Here is a 15,951-nt window from a genome sequence, read left to right as displayed (position 1 = left end):
ACTCTTTAATCACAGACAATCCTCATGTGACTTCTCTTATTAAAAAAATTCCAACAAAATCAAAACTTGCAGTTCAAGACTGTTTTTGTTCATGTAGCTCGATTTATGTCCTCAGTGAAGAGAGATGCAGGAATGTGTGTGTCCCTGATAAACGCTCTGACACAGTAGAGAATGCAGGGAAAAGGTGCTGTGGAGAGAAGAAATCATGCTTCCTTGGAGAAATCTTCATATGGAATCCCATCCACTCTTTTTCCCTTCAGCGCACCCTGAGAAATACATACAAGAACAATGTAAAGATTTTAGATTACATTTTCAAATAATAATACTAAAAAAAAAAAAAAAAGACATCTCTCAGCTTTACATATTTTTTCCACAAAGACTAGGTGAGATCAGACAGCCAGGCCATGAGCAGCATGAGACGGAGCTATGAGGTTAACATAGATAATTAAAGAAGGAGTCAGTGATTCTAAAACAGGAAAATTTTTGTAAACTTTAGCGGATATCTTCTCACAGTTTGTAACCTGTATGCTTCGTGTGTGAGATCAGCAACAGGGTGCGTTTGTGCTCAATGCCGTTTTGTATCAGTATTAGTAAGCAGACGGAAGCCAAGAAAGGAAATTCTGTACTGTAGTAAAAGTAGAGATTCCCGAAGGGCAAATATTGTTTAAAAATCTGATTTTAAACAGGCAGCACGGTAGTGTAGTAGTTAGCACTGTTACCTTGCACCTCGAGGGTCCGGAATCGATTCCCGGCCAGGCTCGGTTCCCGTCTCTGTGTGAATCTAGTTTGCATGTTCTCCCCGTGCTTGGTGGGTTTCCTCATGGTACTCCGGTTTCCTCCCACAGTCCAAAAACATGTAGATTAGGTTAATTAATGTTCCCAAATTGGCCGTAGTGTGTGAATGAGTGTGTGCCCTGTGATGGATTGTCCTCCTGTCCAGGGTCTACCCTGCCTCGTGCCCCAAGCCTCCTGGAATGCGACGCTGAATACAGAATAAAGCGGTATAGACAATTAGTGAGAGTGATTTTAAAGTGGGGCAGTGGTGGCTCACTGTGTTAAGGCTCTGAGTTACAGATCGAAAGATCGGCAGTTTGAGCCTCAGCTCTGCCAGCTTGCCGCTGTGGGGCCCTTGAGCAAGGTCCTTAACCCTGTCTGCTCCAGCAGCGCCATAAAATAGCTGACCCTGTGCTCTGACCCCTGCCTGCTATAACAGTATTATGTGTGTCTTGAAAGACATAGGTAGCTCAGTGGTTAAGGTGATGGACTACTGATCGGACGGTCTCAGACACTGTTGGGCCCTTGAGCGAGGCCCTTAAGCCCTGACATGCTCAGATGCATAATGGTATAAAAACTTAGGTCGCAAAAGTCAAATGCCGCAAATTAAAGATAGGCAAGACATGCAATTCTGCATTATAGTCAGCAGGTAATGACATTCCTGTCTCAAATATTACACACAACTGTGTTTAGAGAACACAACACCATGCAACTTCAGGCATGAAACACGACTGATTGATTTCATTGGGTTCGTGATGTGTGTAAGCATGTACAGCTTTTTGTATAATAAAATCGTGCATTAACACAACCCGGAAGCTTGTACATTACCGAGTCTATTGTGAGCTGAGCAGAGAATTTCTGTTCATCTATGCCTTCTAAGATGGCCTCCATGTCCCGATACGGTCCGTTTACAATAATAACTCGTTTACCTGAGACAGAAAGAAGAGAGAATTAATTAGAATCACGAGTTACCAACTGGATTTATTAAATAGGTCCAAAATTCGGAAGTATTGCATTATACACACAGATCATATCTAGACATCATGGCTGTGTTTATGTAGTTAAATTCCTGGCTCACTGCTGCACTATAACCGTCTCTAATCTTATAAAATGATAATCCTGTTTAAATAACCTATACTTAAACAAGATTCCAGCTGTTTCTCACTAACTAGTGATGACAGAATCCACAGACATTACACACCTGATTAAAAAGGGCCTCTATGAATAGATGCACATACATGTGTGCGCAATACCTTTTCCTTTTTCTCCCCCCATGTGCAATATCTGTATATTGAACTATGTTTAGTTTGCAATAAAGTTTTTAAAAATGTTTAGTTTGTAATTCGGTATTTACTGTTTTAAGACATGCTTTGGCCCCAGCTGTGGAAGGCTGATACGTTACCCGGTGCTGGGATCACTGTCTCCAGGTGGCTTTGGTCTAGTTTGAGTTTGTCTCCTGAGTCGATCAGCTTGACTATAGCTGTGTATTTATCCTGCACCTCCTATAAACACACAATCACGCCATCATCACAGATATTTGTCAAAAAAATAAATCACAGATGTATGGGATTGTCAGAGCGCTGACTGACCCGAATGACCGCTTTCTTCTTGTAGTACTTGTCTCCCAGCCTCTTGGTGACGACCTTGACCACTATGTCTGGCCGAATCCAGTTGTCCAACTTCACAGATTTCTTTTTCTTCGCCTCCATCTAGAATTAACAAAAGAATACAAACTCTAGATTAAGTTGGTACAACATGAATCATGTATAACTGTAATTAAGCAAAATCTAAAGCAATCATCACATTGATTAAATAAAAATAAAAAAACAATGGCTTTGTGTTTTAACCTGAGGTGATTTGATTTTGAAAATAATGACATGCAATATTAATCAGAAAATAAATGAGTGAGTTATTTGAAAAGAGATACTTCACCAAGACTGACGGGGACAGAGTACACTTTAATTTTTATTTTGTAAAGATAAATTATGGTACAATTATAGGATGTTCAAGTCAAACCGGGACCCGGTTAACATTTACAGAAGACTTCGATCACAGCGCGGTAATGAGACGCTTAGGCGCAGCAAAACACTTAACAACAATGGTGCAAACATTTTAAATCAGTGAATGACGATCCCGGCCGAGGTGGCTCGGAGCCCACGGCAGTCATTTTCTGTGAACATTCAGCAAGTGGAACCACCTCGTCCTTGAAATTATCAATGGATAACTTGACACCAACTTGCATGAGACACATCTGTCTGTGGGAAATGCACACACAATCATTCACCAACACCTCTTTACACATTAAAGGAACTCAGCTGGGAGTTATTGTCACATCTGCCGTACAGTCCTGACCTCACTCCAAGCCGTTTACACGTTTGAGCCATTAAAGGAGTTCCTTGGAGGCCAGCGTTTCAGATGTGAAGCAGGCAGTAGGATCATGGCTCCAGCATTCTAAGAACACTTTCTACCTTGATGCTGTTCAAGCACTAATGAACCGCTGTGTTCAAAAAGTGCATTAGTGTAGTAGGGGATCATATAGAGAAATAAAAGTTTTTACGCTCATAACTGTGTTCTACTATTTTGCACATAATCAAAAGTCCCGGTTTGACTTGGACTCCCCTCCCATTTGTTTATTGGGTGTTTTACATTTTGTTAGTTGTGCTGTCGGAATAAATAAAAAAGTCAACTGGGAAAAGAACAGAGCTGATTTCTTCTTCTACTTGGAGTCGGCGCTGTGAGAGGTGTCTTTTCTTTTGCCAGATGCTGATGATTTAAGGGCATTGGAAACCAGAGGTGTGCTGTGGAACAGAAAAAAAAAACAATGTAAACATATAAAACAGCTTAAAAACACATATTTTTGAATAAACGTATAAAGTAGGGTGATGTTACTGTGACAGAACGCAACCTTGCTTTGGCTGGGCCTGCAGAGGAAGATCTGGCAGCCCAGGTGAAGAAAATCTTCTCATCATTTTTACGTTTGAATTCCTTGAATACCCTTTCCTGCACATACAACAGCCGATATAAAGTTAAAGCAAAGAACATCAAGTGGAACATCTAAAAGCATCTCTCTTTCATATATACAGTACACACCTCCGGTTCCTTGCCCTCTCGGCCTCGTCGCACTTGTTCTTCAATGAACTTGGCCCTTCGCTCTTCATCGTCCAGATCCTGCTTCTTCTTCCTCTCCTGCTCTTCCTGTTTGCGGATTGTTTTCGGGTCACGGTCGATGTACTGGACGTACCAGCCTTTGGGCGTTTCGTCCACTTTGCAAAAACCTGCACGAATTAAGCGAAACATCACTGTTTAAAATGGTGTTAAAATATTACAGAATTCGAAATAAAATTCAACTTCGGATCAGTGTTTACCTTCTCTCCCCAGCCATTTGGTAAATTCTGTAAGAGTCTCCCACTGAGTCGAGTTCATGTGAACGTGTTCCCGATTACTGATGTACTCATTATATATGATATTGTTGTGAACTCGTTTTGTTCCTTCAAGAATAAAAACATAATTATTGAGATTACATACTGTACCAAAACAATTGTTATAAACTGTAAATCCAATTAAAAGAACTAATCTACAGTATTTATGATTAATTTCAAGTGAAAACAAACCAAAAAGTCTTCTTAGCACCTTTCAAAAAGTCGCTCTTGAACTCGCTGTTAAGAGGAAACACAAAAAGATTAAATTAATATCAGTATAACATTTAAAGAGCAGATTTAATACCATCAGTGTGTTAATGCCAACTGAGTAAGACACCACATAATTAGGCTCTTTATGTCTGTGTGCATGTCATTGGACACCGTGCCCCACATACACACACACAGAGACCCTTACCTTACCCGTTGAGCCAGGGGTAGCTCAGTGGTTAAGGCATTGGACTACAGTTCGGAATATCCCAAGTTCAAACCCCACAACCACCAAGTTGCCACTGTTGGGCCCTTGAGCGAGGCCCTTAACCCTCAACTGCTCAGATGTATAATGAGATAAAAATGTAAGTCGCTCTGGATAAGAGCGTCTGCCAAATGCCCAAATGTAAATATCCATTTGCATGTGTAAAACCCTTACTTTTACCTTCACAGACACACACTCTTTCTCTCTGCTCTACACAGAAACACTGCTCTGTCATGATTCTTTTCAAAGGTAAAATGCAGGTTAATTTTTTTTTTTTTACTTTACAGCAGTGATTCCATTAGTGTGCCCTCACTCGAGTGTCAATAGAGAGATTTCTTGTTTATTTTATCCGATGAAACAGTGCTTCCGTTGTGTGTGTGAAAAGAGTGGAAGGGTAACTGTGTAAGAGGAGAAGGGGGAGAGGGAAGCTTTCACACACACACACACACACACACACACACAGAGCCTGCACACACAAACGGAAACACCTATATTTTAGGATTTAGTGTACACTGTAAACCCTAATGTTGTCTTTACTTATACAATCAAGTAATGTTGACTAAACATTACTTAAAATTTTGCATTTTGGACCCATCACTTAAAAATATAAGTTCATTTAACTTATTTACCATCAAAATGCATAAACTTAAGATTTCAAGTGTTGTGAGCTCAAAATCATGATTAATCCTTTGGGGGAAAAAACATTTTCAAAAGGTCAATTTTCACAAATGTGAATGTGGCATGGGCGGGGCAGCGGCTGACGACCAGCATGCTTTGCGGGGATGTCGGTGTGTTCACCATGTTGGGGAAGGGTGTTTGGGTTAGTGGCTTCGGCCCTGTTTGTGTGTGTGGGTAAGGGGTGACGTGTGAAATGTACTCCGGTTCATGCTGAGGCTGAATTGGATGGTGGTTCCTGTGTGAATGTGCTGCTCATTCCGTACATGTTATGTGCCTAGTAAAGTACTCTCCAACATTCTTTCCGACGGAAAATTGCAGCATTTTGTCATTAAAAAAATCTAAGCTTAAAAATGCTGTTCATTGTTTTATTTCAGTTCGGTGTGCACAAAGCTTGCAGTCAAATATAAGAACATTGTTTAACAGGTTTAAGTTACATTTTCATGTTGAGTTAACTTAATTATATAAGTACATTTAAAAAAAATGTATACCAAGTGAACGCAATTTTTTAAGTACATTAAATAAGTGCTAAGTTTGTTGAACTGAATGATTTAAGTACAGTCTACAAAACCGCCAAGTTTAATAAACTTAAATATGCAAGTTTTGGAAGATTCCATTACTCAATTAAATTGAGGCAACGAGTTTACTCAATCAATTTAGTCCAATTAACTTATTAGGGTTTCCAGTGTAGGTTAATTTGTTTTATTTTTACTTTATATTTTTATAATTATTTTATGTATTTATTTTTAGGGGCTGTGGAACGAATGATTTAAGTTTCCATTTAAAAAAAAAATAATTACAGTTTATTTTATTTATTTTTTTTGGTTGCCGAGTTTTTTTGGTTATGCTCGTAATCCAAGGTTCCACTTTATTTGGCTGCAATTTGAATGAACTTTACAGCTGGCTGCTAAGTGACATCCTGAGCTCCTCGACCATGATTTAGTAGAAAAATTAGCATGTCTCTCTCCCTCTCTCTAAAATAAATAAATAAATACCTTTTGTCAAAGGAGTGCCATAGCTAAAGCGTAGCAGGTAATGTAAAGTAATACATTTCACAGAGCTGAAATTAAAACGCGCACATTGTTATAATTATTGAATTCGAAAATAGGTAAAAAAGTTTAGTTTTTTTTTTAAGTGGGACTAGACCCTCTGAGAGAAAACGTTAATGTTTATTGGAACAGACCAGAAGACCCAGTTAACTCTGAGGACGTTACAGGAGTCATTAAAGGAACCAGATTAACAGGTCAGTGTTAAAAAAATAAAAAAATAAGAAGAAATCCATATTTACCAAGAGGGCCCTTCTACTACTACTACTATAGTACTGTAGTACTTGGGTCCTAATAACATCTAATAACAGAAGCTGAGAAAATATGTATGAATCAAAATGAGAGATTGACTTACTCTGAAAAGTAGTCCATAAACTGGTTGGGATTTTCTGAGGCCAGCAATAACTGCCTCTGGTGAGACTTAGACATGCAGTGGCATTTAAACCCATTCTAGAAGAGAGAGAGGCATCACACACACACACACACACACACACACACACACACACACACACGGAAATCAGTTGTTTGTCTACTAAAGAATAAATCCAACAACAAATGTAGCACTTTGCTGAACATTAAAGTAATTTATTGTATTTATGAGGCTAAGTGTAAAGCACAGTGCTACACACACACACACACACACACACACACAGAGTTCAGAAGACAAACTTACTTCATCTCGACACTGTTTCTGACACATCTGACAGTACCACCGCAACTTCTGCAGCCCTTTCGCTTTAATCCGGTTACTAATGGCTTTAGGACTAAGGAAGTCAGCTTTCCCCATTTTTTAAACCAACAAAAGTCAGACGAGAAACGAACGAGAAGCCCATATATAAAAGTTTTTTTTTTTGAACTTTTGAAATAACAAAACAGCGAGTACAAAAAATATACAAATAAATAAATAATACAGGTATTTTAACATTAGAGGTTAAATAATAATACAAAAAAAATACATATATATATCACATGTAAAATAGAAGAGAGGAATCAAAAAGCACAAAATAGAAGGAAAGAGAAGAGGAAAAAATAAATAAAAATTAATTAAAATAAAGCAGAGGGTACTTCACAGGATAAATTATAGTTTGAGTATATTTATAAGCTTGTAGTCTGTACAAATTTAATAGGTCTTAATTGCTTTTTTATTATGAGACGTTGAAATAGTTTTTAAATATTGCTTAATTTCTTGTAGAAACACAACAAAGATAGGTGTACAATCAGAGAATTTGCATTTATGTATGTAAAACCTACAAAGATAGAAAATTAGATTTATAACAAAACAAACCTTTGTATCTCCTTCAAAAAAACCAAAGAGAACCATCTTGAGGTTTAACTTAAAACCTTTTAAAATAATGTTTGAGATAAACACGCCAACATGTTTCCATAGTTGCTGAGTGTACTTGCATATCCAGAATAAGTGAAGAATAGTTTCAGTTTTATTGTTACAGAAAACACAGTCAGAGTCAAAGGCAAACTTCTTTTTCAAGAGATGTTTGGTGGGATATATATTATAAAGTATTTTAAAAGATATTTCTTTTACTTTATTTGTGACAAAAAGAGTATGTTGCATGGACCAAATAAGATTCCAATTTAAATGGCCAAAAATACTATTCCAATATGAAATAGCACAAGGGGTACAGGCTCTTACTTTATGATTTTTACTTTTCCCCCCTGTAAAACATATCTCTCCAATAGGAGTCTTCACAGGTTTAGGGAGTGGGTCATAACTCAGAGTTAAAGTATTATCTTTGAAAAGCATACATAGGCCAGATGGAATAGCATCCATAACGGTGGCAAACTCCTTTGGTGTCACTGGAATATTATAGGTTGACAGAAAGTCTGAATATCTAAAGAGCATACCATTTTTATCAAAAAGTTGGCCAACAAATAAAAGGCCATTGCTGAACCAGTTTTTGTAAAATAAAGATTTTTTCTTAAATAAAATATTCTTGTTATTCCATATATAACAGCGGTGGGGAGAAAAGTTGTACATGTACATATGTTTGTACATAAGATTCCATGCAAGGAGAATTTGCTGGTGAAACTGTGACAATTTGACAGGGAGTTTTTGAATGTCATAGTTGCACATCAAAACAAATTTTACTCCACCAAGGGGAATATATTCCAAACAGAGGTTGGATTTTTTAAAAACCGACTAAGCCAGGTTATCTTAATTGAGTTATTTAAAATATTAAAATTAATAAAGCTTAAGCCACCTTTGTTGTGAGAATTTATTACCACTGACTTCTTCAAGTAATGGGGTTTGTTTTTCCATAAAAAATTATACAAAATTGTATCTATTGTTTTACAAGTAGATTTGTCAATACACAATGACTGAGCGGCGGAAGTAAGGCGAGATAAACCCTCTGCCTTCACAAGCAATACTCTGCCTTTCAAAGACAGGTCTCTCTGCAGCCAACAGTTAAATCTTTTCTTTGTTTTAACAATAATTGGATTGAAGTTTGCAGAGCATCTTAAATTTTTGGTTATTTTTATGCCCAAGTATGTTACGCAATCTTTGACAGGGATACCACAGATTGAAGAAGTCATTGTATTCTTAACCGGTAATAATTCACACTTGTTAAGATTAAGCTGTAAACCTGAGGCTTTGGAGAAGAGCTGGAGAGTAGCCAGTGCTATTGAAATTTGGAGAGAGTCTTCCAGGAACAGTACAGTGTCGTCTGCTAACTGACTAATAATTATCTCTGAGTTTTCTATACCAATTCCTTTTAAAGGGCTTTCTTTAATATACAGACTTAGAAATTGTGATGCTATTATAAAGAGATAAGGAGAGACAGGGCACCCTTGTCGTACGCCACGCTTTAAGAAGAATCTGGGAGAAGTATTATTACCTAATTTAATTGAACTATTACTACTCATATACAACATTTTCACCATATTATAGAAATATTCACCAAATCCAATTCTATTTAATGCTTGAAACAAAAACTCGTGCTCTAACGTATCTAAAGCTTTATAATAATCTAAAAATAACATAAAATTTTCTTTTGGTAGTAAATATGATTAATCTAATATATCCAGAACTAGACGTATATTATTAGAAATATGTCTATTAGGCAAAAATCCCGATTGCGTTTCATCTATAACCGAATTAAGAACAGATTTGATCTTCAATGCCATTATTTTGTAATCATTATTCAGTAAAGTAATAGGGCGCCAATTATCTATTAGAAGGGGATCTTTGTTTGGTTTGGGGATTAAGGTTATTACTCTTTGATATAAAGTGGGAGGAAGTGATATTTTTTCTGAGCTTTCTCTAAAAACCTCTAATAAAAATGGTGCTAATTTATCACTAAATAATTTATAAAATTCTGAAGTGAGTCCATCAGTTCCGGGGGATTTTTTATTTTTTAATGACTTAATTGCATCAATAGTATCTTCAAGGGTAACAGGAGCATCACAAATCATTTTATCAATCCTATCAAATTTTGGTACATTCTGAATAGATTCAAAGAATGTATTCACCTCTTGATGGCAGAGTTTGGATGCATATAATTCACTATAAAATGTAGCACAATATTGGCCAATCATTTTTTGATCCTCATTTACTGCCCCATTAATTATAAGTTTATTTATATTATTACTTTTGGATTGCTCTCTTTCTAGTCTAAAGAAATAAGCAGAGCTTTGTTCCCCCTCCTCAAGCCACTTCCTACGAGAACGGATATATGCTCCTTCAGCCTTATATTTATAAATATTATCTAGTTGGTGTTGTAGTTCTGCAAGTTCAGATTTTTTAGAAATAGTGATATCGTCCACATTTTTACATAAAATGTTGCCGATTTTAGAGATGACCCCGTTTTCTTTAGACCTCCTCTCTTTTGCCAGATTACTACTGAATTTTCGTAGAAATTTAGAGATCTCATATTTGGCTAATTCCCAATTGGTACCATATTTATTTTCACCTTTTGCTTTGGCCCAAAAATTGGTAATAATGTCATTAACTTTGTCTTTAACTTTGTCATGAGCCAGTACTGCATTATTTAGTTTCCAGTAGCAAGAGTTTTTATTTGAATTAATATTAGAAATTGGAATGTGAATAGTAATGCTCTTATGGTCGGACAAGTGTGAAGGTATAATATCAGTTGACACATTAACAAGTTCTTTAGAAGTCAACCAAAGATCAATACGAGATTGAGCTGATAATGAATTATTGCTCCACGTAAACATTTTTTGAGAAGGGTGAGTTTCTCTCCAGCTATCAACCAAAGAAAACCTTTGCATGAACATCTTTAAATAAGAATTAGAATTATTTTATTTTTTTATATAAAAGTATTCACACTGTTCTACTGTGTACACCGCGTATACTGTGACGTAGAACCGCGCGTGCGTACGTAGGTGTGTCTATTTCGTCACTCTTTCTTGTGTAGCTTTGTTAACGCGGGATCAATGCGTAGTGTCGCGAGATCACAGCTCGCCGAGCTTTGGTGTTTTGTTTGTTTTTTTTTGCCAGTGAACATGTTCACCAGGGCCAGCGCGGCGGTGTTCCTCCCACTATGGTAATCTGTTTTAAATTAATTATTGTGCTATTCTATTAAACGCCATTGCCGTCAATTTGGATTAATAAATGTGAAAATGGTGCAGTGTTGGTAGTTTAGTGTAATGGAGGTTGAGAAGCTGTGAGGCCGGGCTCTTCCGTAGTCCGCAGTAACCTCGGTTAGCAAAGCGGCTTTAGCTCCTCTGAGTGAACTTCACAGCAGCTTGACGTGCAGCTAGCGGACATGCTAACTACTGGTCACTTTTAAAAAATTAAATTAACTGACATTTCTGACGCAGAACTTTGTGTAGAGACATGCCTGCTTTTATAGTTAGCACAAACTAAATAATATAAAGTTGTGCAGTTTTTACCTGTTTGCTTTAGGAAACTGGATATTAGCTTCACAATAAATGCAGAATTATAACTTAATCACAGAGGTTCAGAACTGTACATGTCACTTTAATTGATCTTTTAATTTTACCCTGATTGTTGGCTAATAAACTGTTTTGTATTATTACAGTGGGCAGGTCAGGACCATGGCTACCTTGAAGGACAGTAAGTAACACTCATACAGATTATAACACTTACTCCACCACACTCACACTGGGGGTGTTATTTTAATTCATTGAATATTTCACATCATTAAAGTTTTCTTCTAGTAATTAGGGATGGGAATGACCAGTGACCATCTGAAACAATATCATCACGATACCTAGGTGCAGATTCAATTCATATTGCGATTTTCCAAGTAGCACAATTTTTAAAATAAATATCCTAATTCATTATCAATGTTTCTGATTTATATGTTTCTGTAACATCTTAAAAAAAAAAGTAGACGTAACTCAAGCCTTAGCTTTATTCAACAGCTTTGCATCTGAATTGAACATGAGTAATTAAATGTAGCCTGTTCCTTATAGCATTATTGTAATGTTAGGTAAATAATACGGTAGTGCTGGGCGATATGACGATATATATCGTGGGGACGATAGAAAAGTGTCTATTGTCCTATTTCTCTTCTATCGTTTCTAACCTAATTTTATCAATTACTAAAGAAAATATTGCATTAAATAGGCTATGACAAATGTATGATAATGTCTTGTCGCTATGCAATGCATACTCTACCCTTTATATAAGTGATAATCAAGAATAAAAAGGAACTGTTGTTTCATGTTTTGCGACATGACGCTTTTCGTTGTTGCGACATGCTTTACGACATGCTTTACGACATGCTTTACGACATGCTTTACGCTAGTTAACTCGTGAGTGCTTAAAGATGGAGACGCAAGAGGTTGAAGATGAATGCCCGGAGTCGCAACAAACTGAAACTGTTATGCAGGCAGCAGCCCAAAAAGTACTTTTACCGAAACGTGGGGGTACGTCAGTAATTTGGTTGCATTTTGGCTTCAAGAGCTCTGACACGGAGCAGAAGACAGTCATGTGCAAACTCTGCCAAAAGACTGTTTCCGCACCTAACGCTAACACAACAAACCTCTTTTACCACTTGAAGGTCCACGAAAAAGAATACGGGAGAACCCAAGAAATGCGACGTAAAGAAAGTTGTGAAACAGCCCGGGCAAGTGGCGAGAAAAAATATAGCCAGCCTAAAATTAAAGAGTCTTTCATAAAAAGCACACCGTATGAAAAAACGTCCCAGCGCCATAAAGAAATCACACTTTACATTTGTAAAGGCATGACCCCCATGTATGCAGTTGAGAAGGGTGATATATATCGTTATCGTGATATAAAATAATCCATATCGTGATATATGATGTTTCCATATCGCCCAGCACTATAATAGAGTATTAATTAACATTAGTTTTGTTACTTAAAAACCAAGCTCAGTATTTAAGCAATACAAATGAACTTAAAATGGTTTAATTCTTGCTTGAATTGTGTGTTGAGTTTACATGTTCACAGTCCAAAAACATGCAGATTAGGCTACCAAATTGACCATAGTCTGTGAATGAGCATAAGTGTGTGTGCACTGTGATGGATTGGCACCCCATCCAGGGTGTACCCCGCCTCGTATCTTAAGTCTCCTGTGATAGACTCCAAGCCCCCTGTGAATCTGTATACAGGATAAATTGGTATATACGATGAGTGAGTGAGTGAATGAAACCCCAAAGCTACTTTGTTACTGAGCAGCACATATTTCTGTTATATCATGTGACATTATTATTATTTCTAAACAAACTTGGCCGAATAATTCAGTCCTACCTCATAGAATGAGAATGTGTAAATAGTTACGAGTGTACTACCTGTAGGATTATAAAGAAATGGTGACTTTACATCACCTCAAATGCCTCCAAATTTACAAAACCCCACCTGACATTGAGTGTGTGTTGTTCAGTTGAGGAAGCACCCAGCTTCTAACCCCGTTTCGTGCAAGGTTGTGAGACTAATTAGTGCTCACACTGTTTTGAGACTGGTATAAGAGTGTATAATGAGTGGGTTTCAAGACTAATTTGGCTGCAATGTTTGGAGAAAAATGCTTTTTATTGTGCACAACTTTTGATAATATAACGCCATTAAAAACATGTTTCTGTTGCTCCGTGCGGAAGCTCGTGCACAGAGAATGTGTTATATCTGAGGATGATTGAACTGGAAACCAGCTAATTCCTTTCACTTCCTGATGACAAATGACCTTTTTGATGTTTTGCTCCTCAGTCACCATTTGGTTGAAGTCAATCAAGAACATCCAGAAGATCACCAAGTCCATGAAGATGGTGGCCGCCGCCAAGTACTCCAGAGCTGAGAGGTCCTTGAAGCCGGCTCGTGTTTACGGCACCGGGGCTCTCTGTAAATTTCAGCCTCACAATTAGAGAAGGGATTTTTATAATATAGCCAAAATTTCTGACATGTTGTTTTCAGACTTTTTGGATGGCAAGCGAGCTTTGCTCTACAGGTATGTTTTTTTTTTTTTTTTCTGGGCATAAATATCACATCAAATAAGAGTATAAAAGCCTTGCCTATAAGCTATGTTTTAAAAGTTTGGTTATGTTTAAACAATAAGCAATATTATTACTACATTGTACAATAACAAAAAGATTGACAACGGGGACTCCTGTGTCTCAGATTGAATATGTGATTGCCCTTTTCCTCTTAATTGGTAACTTGTGTACCAGGGGAGTGTTCGTTTACAGGCAAATTAAAGAAATAATCTGAGTAAATTCACGGGAATAATTTCTCCATATTATTAAAGATTTATAGAAGTGTTACTAAATCAAGACATTTCTATGACTTGGTTATTCCTCTGAATTGTGTCTGATTGTCAGGACCCATGGACAACACATCCTCGTTAACTGTAAGGAAGTGGGACGCCAACCCCCATCGTTCAGCGACGGCTCTATCATCGCTACAGAGCTGCTACATTCCGGCTATGAATTCGACCAGGGCTCCATTATCTACAAACAGGAATTTCTACTCCTGCACAATAGAGAGCATCCTGACGGGAAATATCACGACCTGGTTCGGGAACAGCACCATGCAGGACAGCTTGAGAGCTCTACAGAGGGTGGTGCGATCAGCTGAGCGCATCATCCGCACCGAGCTCCCTGATCTGCACTCGATCTGCAGCAAGCGGTGCTGGACCAAGGCCAGGAAGATGGTGAAGGACCTCAGCCATCCCAACAATGGACTTGCTTCGTGTGTGAGATCAGGCAATCAGCAACAGGGTGCGTTTGTGCTCAATGCCATTTTATATCAGTATTGATACAGTACAAGAACAGAAATTCTGTACTGTAGTAAAAGTAGAGATTCCCAAGGGCAAATATTACTTGAGTGTGTGTTTTTTTTTATTTTTTATTTTTTTTTAAACAGGCAGCACAGTGATTCCATTAGTGTGCCCTCACTCGAGTGTCAATAGAGAGATTTCTTATTTATTTTTCTGATGAAACAGTGTTTCCGTTGTGTGTGTGAAAAGAGTGGAGGAAACTGTGTAAGAAGAGAAGGGGGAAGCTTTCACACACACACAGTTCAGAAGACAAACTTACTTCATCTCGACACTGTTTCTGACACATCTGACAGTACCACTGCAACTTCTGCAGCCCTCCGGCCCAGGAGCTGATTTTTTCTTTTTCTCCTGGAAGTAAGTTTCTCTTTTTCTGCCAGATGCAGTGGAAGCCCATGATGTGCTGTGGAACAGAAATGGGCCTCAGGATCTCGTCATGGTATCTCTGTGCATTCACAATGCCATCAATAAAATGCACCTGTGTTCGTTGTCCATAACAGATGCCTGCCCATACCATAACCCCACCGCCGCCATGGGCCACTCGATCCACAACATTGACATCAGCAAACCGCTCACCCACACGATGCCACACACATTGTCTGCCATCTACCCTAAACAGTGAAAACAGGGACTCATCCGTGAACAGAACACCTCTCCAATGTGCAAGACACCATCGAATAAGAGCATTTACCCACTCAAGTTGGTTAAGACGACAAACTGCATTCAGGTACAGTCCCCGATGAGGACGACGAGCATGCAGATGAGCTTCCCTGAGACGGTTTCTGACAGTTTGTGCAGAAATTGTTTGGTTATGCAAGCCGATTGTTTTAGCAGCTGTCCAAGTGGCTGGTCTCAGACGATCTTGGAGGTAAACATGCTGGATGTGGAGGTCCTGGGCTGGTGTGGTTACACGTGGCCTGCGGTTGTGAGGCCGGTTGGATGTACTGTCAAATTCTCTAAAATGCCTTTAAAGACAGCTTTTGATTTTTTTTTTTTTTATTTGATTTGAGGAAAATAACGGACACAATATTAATCAGAAAATAAATGAGTTATTTGAAAAGAGGTATTTCACTGAGACTGACGGGGACAGAGTAACTAACTTGTAAAGGTAAATCAAAGTAGTTATATGATGTTCAAGTCAAACCGGGACCTGATTAACATTTGCAGAAGACTTCAAGCGCAGCACAGCGATGAGATGTTTAACCGCAGTAAAACATTCAAATGGTGCAAACATTTTAAAGGCGGCCGTTCGTCAGTGAATGACTGGAATTCAGGATAAAATAAATAAAACATCAAGTGGGAAAAGAACAGCTACCTCCATCTCTTTAGGAGAGGAT

General features: G+C 38.0%; 1 pseudogene; it reads right to left on the bottom strand.

Annotated features, from left to right (window-relative positions):
- Positions 1-89: 89 nt before the first annotated feature.
- On the bottom strand, positions 90-7,185 carry LOC128534164 (DNA/RNA-binding protein KIN17-like; annotated as a pseudogene).
- Positions 7,186-15,951: the final 8,766 nt, after the last annotated feature.

The sequence above is a fragment of the Clarias gariepinus genome, chromosome 12 (assembly GCF_024256425.1).
Source record: "Clarias gariepinus isolate MV-2021 ecotype Netherlands chromosome 12, CGAR_prim_01v2, whole genome shotgun sequence".
Taxonomy (NCBI): Eukaryota; Metazoa; Chordata; class Actinopteri; order Siluriformes; family Clariidae; genus Clarias; species Clarias gariepinus.
The sequence above is the reverse complement of the archived record's forward strand: the minus strand, read 5'-3'. Positions and strand labels throughout refer to the sequence as shown.